Genomic DNA, 7,437 nt, shown 5'->3' with positions numbered 1-7,437 from the left:
TGTTTGTTTGTTCATTTTTCCTTTCGGACAGCATTGTGACAATCAAACCTTTCATCCAACAATTTTATAACTTTATAAGTTACTACTTTACAGGTTAGCTGGAGCCTATCCCAGCCACTGATCTGAATATATGACTGGATAGCCGATAGGCCAAGACTCTTGAAGTCGCGAGGCCACCATATTGCTCCTCCCAAGAAACTTTTCTCCGCATACGATCCTATACATTTACAGTATTGTAATTGAAGATTTGAGACAGTACTTAGTAGAACAGTATGATTTATCATGTTTTCAATTTGTTAAACATAAACAAGAGCTTTACAACTTGCCTTAAATACATGTATAAATTATATGGTTAATGTTTATAGGAGGAAACTTGTATATTTTTTTAAAGTAAAGAGTTCTAACTAATTCAACAAAATATGCCTCTGCCAAATGTAATATTGAGGTCTAAGGAACTGGGCGATAAAAGACAAAGGGGGTCTTCAAAGCAGCACTTTTTTTTTTTTTTTTTACTTGTTAAAAAATAGTAACCACCCCACAACTCCGTCACCCCACCCCCGACCTTATACTAACTGCCTACGAGCTATATATGTCTCATCTATACGTATACTGTATAGTTTAGTCTGCTTGCGTGATGGGAGGAGCAAGATGGCCGACCTGTGACTTCAACGGCTTGCACAGGCGTGTATGGGCTATCGGCTATCCAGTCATATACTGTATTCAGATCAGTGATCCCAGCTGACTTTGGATTCGCCAGTCAATCACATACAGTATAGCCAACTTATTAACCTAGCGCCAGCAATGCGACGTGGCCGAACCTGACTAAACTTTCGAGTAGTGTTGAGGGACATTAACAAGTAGAATCACCTCTGAATTTTTGTCAAAATTGCTAGAAAATGTCAACAAGTCAGGCTCAGATAATAGACAGGTCCTGAGCTGAGTCTAATGCTATTTTGAATAGAAATAATCCCCTCCAAAATGAGTTTGAGATTTTCGATCTAACTTTAATTCATTCCAAGAGCAACTTTGCACTTAATGGCAACTAGCTTTTAGGTTGCTCTTGTTCTTAGCTACCATTGCTTATCTACGTGTTGCACTTTTTGTAACAACTGGACTTCCATCTTCTTAGATGGATAGCTGTCGATCAACATTAAACTCCCGTCTCATCTTGACCCAGGTGACACACTAGATTAGAAGAACATGTATTAGCAATCGTGTAAAAGTAAGTTTTACTTTTTTTGTTTTTATTGAGTCTTATACGTTATTTTGTTCTTGTGTGCTTTGTCCTCTATGTGCTCATGCTTGCAGCATTAATTACCCTTCAAGGGACAAAGAGTTGCTGCTTATTCTCACTCGGCTCGTGGATGTGTTGGAGCCTATGACAACTGAATTTAATGAAATAACTACATTTAAAATTTCATATTCACCTGTGTGCTAGAAAGCAAAGCGTGGAGAGCATCTTTTGCCGAAATGCATGGGTGCAGTGTGTTTGTGGGACAACCAATCATTGCCAACAGCTTATATCCACATCGTGTCCCTTTTATTTATTGTTGCCTGTTTCCTCTCTTTGTGGCAGTCCGCTTCTTTTTCGACAATCACGGCATATTTTTGTGGTTCACTTAAAAAATAATAATAATAATAATTTAAAAAAAACAGCATATTGTATGTAGTACCTTAAAACCCATGCTAACTTTAGCTTACTTTTATTGTCATTTATCTCTTGTGACTGCAGTGTTCTTTGCCCCAGCTTTGGAACAAACGGGTAGTCAAAGGTGTTTGACTATGAAGGCTCCACTGTCCTTATTCTGCATTCATCTTTTTTCATTTTCACCCAAGACTGTTTGACTCCAGCTGGCTAGCGTGAACGCACTGACTAGAGTACAAACGTTTGGTTTCAGCGAAGTCTGCGAACGGTGTGTATGAGCTATCTGTGTATGAGCTATCAGCTTTTGCTGCAGCAGTGCAGCACTTTGTTCTTCTCACTGCAGGAGGACATGACTTTGAGCAGCCTCGAGCCAGTCTTGAACCCGCTTAGTGTGTGGAGTTTTTCTCTCTTGTTTATATATCTATTTATTTATTTTGCAATATTCTTCTTCACTGTGGCATGCACTTACTGTTTTACTCGCATCACTATTTAGTGACCTTATACAGTGCAGATTGCTGAATCACCATGGTGAATCTCACCCATTCATATTTGGGATCAACCCCGAGCTACTTGCCACTTTTCGGATCAGTTGCTGTCAGTAGGTTAGCAAAAACAGCTGTATTGCACTCCTATGAGAAAATAGCTTGCATGCATGTCAGCATGCAGTGCTGCTTTACTGCATGAGTCTGCAGAGTCCTCTGCACACCTGCAGAGAAAATGCTTCCAACAGCAACTCTTTCATTCCACCAGCAGCATTCTCAGTAATGGCATGAACAAACTACAATATGTTTTAGATCTTTTATTGAGTTACAACAATGATTCCTAACCACTTAATGTGTCGTGGGAAATTATCAATTCATTCATTCAGTCTCTGAACTGCTTATCCTCTCCAGGGTCGCCCAATTACACTTAAGTTATCGTAGAATTATTTGAGGAATGTATCCATGTTCATCTATCTATGCCAGTGACAAACAGCGGCAGGCAGAACAATTAGATGCTCTTCCGCTAAATGGCAGAAGGTAAATTAATTATTAACCTGTGTGACCACTTTTTTCCCCACCTTTTTGTTTTGTAGTCTGCCCTTTTCTAATGTAAAAAAATGTGCCTTAAAGTGGAAGTCAACCTTAAACATTTCTTGACAATAATATGTGACCTCAGTCTTAATATGACATTCGGATTAATATTACATTTGTGGAATATGAGTTATGAAGCAAAATCCAGCCATTTTCTATCTCAGGGGCCGGCCATTTTGCTACTTGTTGTCAACTGAAAGTGGCATCACAGTTGCTCATGGCTCAGGCAACGACCAATCACAGCTCACCTGTTATCTTTAACTCAGCTGTGATTGATTGTTACGTGAGACCTGTGATTTCATTTTCACTCGACAACAAGTGGCAAAATGACCTGATGGATGGAATTAACTCACATACCACTAACACAATATTAACCAGAATACCATATTTAGACTAGTGGGGCTGCATAGAACATATTGTCAAGATTATTATTATTTTTTTTTTAACTTCCCCTTTAATTTCCTCCATAAAAGTAAATCTCTGCGTTATGTACCTTGCAAATTTCTCATATTACTGCCTGTGCTGAAATCTTTCACCGATACAGTACATTACTCTAGATTTAGACATACAGTATGAGCCCATGGCAGATGCCAACAGTCTATCCTTGTCCCCACGCGCCGTACCTGGTTATAACGGTAACAGATGGCAGCACTGAATGTAGGCCATAAATCAATGCAAATCTTCAGACTAAACAAGAAGTTTTGTTGAAGGATATGAAGCAATCCATGAATGTTGTATGAATGAAATGTTGAGGACATAATACATTTTGTATTGTGATGTTACAATTTCTTATAGCAACATGTCAAGTTATTTTGTCCAATTACCACAAGGATCAAGAATTATGTTACGCTTTTTAAGCCGTACACATAGACATGATGATTGTATGATGATTTAACACCTTAATGGTGGGCAGGCAATCCAGAGACACAACTATTTGTATATTAAACTGTGCATTTTCCATATGTCCCTTTGAAGCAAGGTCCTCTGTATATTGTCCAAGACTGCAGCAATTTGGTAAAGACAGCAATGCATCGCTGAAGAGCCAAGCGACTGACGCTGCATGCTATCATTCACAGTCGCTGCATGCACTTTTCCCAGCCAGGAAGGAGCGCTTAATCGATGTCTGAAGTGGAGGCAGTGAGCATATCTGCTTTACCCTCCTCCACTGTAGGAGAGCCCTGAGATTATCACTTAGCTCAGCACATTGCTGCGCTGAAACATTGGCTTTTTCATCAGGAGATGGACCCAGTGAAGAGTCATTTGAGAAGCCAATGAGATCATTTTACATTTGCTAATAATTGCATTTCTTGTTATTTAGGAAGCCCTCGGTACAATTTGAATTTTGTTTGAAATTAAAAAGAGAATAAAGCGCCTGAATTTACTCAGTTTACACGCACACAATCAGGCTGTGTCACTCCTGTATATGATTTCTAATAGCTTTCTGTCTCTGCTCATCTTGCTGGTATTCTCTGTTTGCTTAACTGCATTGCATGAAATTACCTGGGTTTAATGGTGAACAATCACCATGAGCAGCAGCGTTTCGGTGTAAAAGTGGACATAATTCATACACACAAAAAAAGCCAACTGAAGTTCTGTAGGTATGACCTCCTTGAAATAAGAAATAAATAAAACTGCTTTGACAGACATAATTCTACCAAATTACCAGATTTATATGTATCATACTACAGACGAAACAAAACGTAATGCTTCACTCTTAACAAAAAAAAAAAGAAAAAGTCATGCAATGTCCTACCTATCTCGTAATGTTTCCTATATGGTGAGGTGAAGCTTCATGATGATTTCACCACTTGAGAAATGGTTGAATTCTCAATAATCACAGATAGATGTATCATAACTACATAATGTGTGATGCTGCTGCATAGATAAAAAAAAAAAAAGTCTGTTTTGACTCTTGGGAATGACTAGGAATTATAATAAATAAATAAGTAAATAAAACGTATGACCAAATGTCTTTAGATGAAGTGTACAGGTCTAATACTATATTTATTCAGTGTGTGTATTTTTTTTCACTAATGTTAGTGTCATATAATATAGCAGGTTGCATAATGTTTTTCTGTCACTTTTGGGAAAATAGCACGGTTGTTAGCAGGTGGAGGACAGTAAAAGTGTATGTTGAGACAGGAAGCGGGCTTAATATTCTTGTTTAACTTGAACCACAACACTAGGACAATACAACAAAATGGTGGAGAATTTATTCATTTGCATAATGGTTTCCTCACTGATTTTGGTTTTAAGTGATCCCCTTTATTTTATTTATTTATTTTACACAACCTCTCTCCAGCCTCTGAAAACACCCTTTCGCATGGTAAATTGGGGCAATTGTTTCCTTTTCCAGTGAGGTGTTCCTATTATTGTTTGCAATTTCTATGGGATACAACAATAAACACCTCACTATTGAATATAATCGAATTCAGGCACTCGCCCTGGGCATCCACTGAGAACAAATGTCCTCTTCTACCTGAATGCCAATATATATACAACAGGAAACTCCATATAGGGTGCACGGGCTAGCAATTAGCATCCATGTGGCAGTGCTGATACCCAGCAATGGAGATGTGAATATCAATTGTACTGTCATTTAACACTTGTAGACAGACCAAATAACAATACTCACAGGCTCTGCATAGAAAGCCTAATAGGCTATGACTGCCACACTGAGAAGCTAAGAGTGGAGCTGAACCTCCAGTATACAATATAGCCATACATCTGTCAAAGGGTATTTTTTTTAATTAAGAACATCATGATTCTATTTAATTTTGATTATTTAGGTTGAAATTCAATTTGAAATTGATTTCAAAGTTTTGATGTATATTTGTATAGCGCTTTTAGTTGTTGACAATGTGTATTTATTTTGATGCCCATGTGAACTGAACGTCGATTTCTACTAACAAAATATTGCACAGTAATAATAATAATAATAATAATAATAATAATAATAATAATAATGATAATAATGATAATATAAAAAAACATTGCAGTTGGATATGATCACTGAACTAACGCTTAAAAAGTGTTGGGGTGTGGGGACTAAAGGATGCCATCTGGCCATGTCGCTGAACAGATTCTGAGACGTTGCTGAATTGATATTGAATTGTGAATGGAATACAGAATTGTTGTGAATAGATATTTTTACCAACCCCTAGTCTGTCTAATACTGCCCCCCGGTGGCCAAGGCGCACACACCAAAATGAGCAGCACAAATGAAGAATTATGACAAAAACGATTCAATGTATTTTAATTGTATTTAATTATGTCATTACTGTATGTTTTCACAAAATATAATATTAAGGAGTGCCATTTTCTATTTTCATTGAAATAACAAATTTGTGCTTGTACCCTTTTTTTTTTTAGTAGGGGCTGCTGGCACAGACTAATGGCATTAAGGTAAGATACACTTTTATTTATCCCACAGTGGAGAAATTCACAGTTAGCAGCAGCAATATACATCATCATACATAATGAATAAATAATATACATGTATATTTGAATATGTATAAATGTCTGTATGCAATATATGAAACACACCTATTACATATACATTCTCATTCACTGCAATGCGAAAAGATGATTTGAGAGACAGGTGTTTGAGTTACGAGTGTGGTAAATGAACATATTAAACCTGCATCTCAAGGCACTACTGTATAATGAAAGTTTCTCTTTTTTTTATTATACACTATACAATTTAGCATGTTTACTCCACATTGGCTGTTTACTCCACATTGGCTTCCGTATTAATCTGCAATTTTGCAAATTAGCTTAATCAAATTTAAAGTAGAATTTAAACACGCACGCATACAAACACTTTAAATATAAATAAATAAATGAATAAATAAATAAATAAATAAATAAATAAATAAATAAATAAATACCGTTTGTTTGTTATAGGGTTTCCCAAATACAAAATAAATGTGATAAACAAATAAAATAATACTGTTAAAAACAATGACATGACTTAACATCTGGTTGTCTTAAAAACATTAAAAAAAAACATGCAAAACGTTGTAATTGCGGGATGAATGGCCATCAGAAGGTTGCACGGGTGGAGCGAGTTGTGTTGTGCGCCTTTGGTGGTGACGAGGACTGGGACGGAGACGGGGAGGTCCTAACGAACACATAGCAGCTGGGAGCACTTCACCACGTGACCCGAGATATGTTAGCTAGCAGCCATACTCACTTCACCTAATTCATGTCGTCCGGACTCGGATGGGCAAAGGTAAGCCGACACGGAAATACATCTCAACAACACCCAAACGCTAAACTGGCACACGACGTTGCTTCCGTTTAGCTGATTCTTAACGCAAGTGGTGTAAAAACGACAACAACAACAACAAAAACGCCTTTCAATTAGCCGTTTTTACTAGTCGTGCGGTAGCTGCCCAAGCGTCTCGTTCTCTCTCATGCTAGAGTCCCATTTTTCATCATTATTGTCGAAAACACAAACACCTGCTAGTGTCTCCGTCCAGTTGAGACGCCGGAATCTGGTTGGCGGCCCCTCATTTTTACGAGTTGTTTTCTTTTAGCAGCTTTTGGCTCTTGCTAATACGTTTTGTGATGTGTGTGTGGATTGTGTGTGCGTGTGTGTGTGTGGGTGTGCGTGTGTGGGTGTGCGTGTGTGTGTGGGGTGGGTGGGGGGGGGGGTAGTATATGTCTTATTCCGAGCCCACCGTCATATTGAGTTCGAGATAGCACATTAGAAAA

General features: G+C 37.8%; 1 protein-coding gene across 1 annotated transcript in view; it reads left to right on the top strand.

Annotated features, from left to right (window-relative positions):
• Nucleotides 1-6,791: 6,791 nt before the first annotated feature.
• Nucleotides 6,792-7,437, top strand: part of spsb1 (splA/ryanodine receptor domain and SOCS box containing 1) — a 28,183-nt gene continuing 27,537 nt past the window's right edge. The window contains exon 1 of the mRNA XM_077514951.1: nt 6,792-6,952. The gene's annotated coding sequence lies outside the window, so the exon portion shown is untranslated. The remainder of the gene's footprint in view (nt 6,953-7,437) is intronic.

Source organism: Festucalex cinctus, chromosome 2 (assembly GCF_051991245.1).
Source record: "Festucalex cinctus isolate MCC-2025b chromosome 2, RoL_Fcin_1.0, whole genome shotgun sequence".
In the NCBI taxonomy this organism is placed as follows: Eukaryota; Metazoa; Chordata; class Actinopteri; order Syngnathiformes; family Syngnathidae; genus Festucalex; species Festucalex cinctus.
Note: the sequence above shows the minus strand (reverse complement) of the source record. Positions and strands in the feature narration are given on the sequence as shown.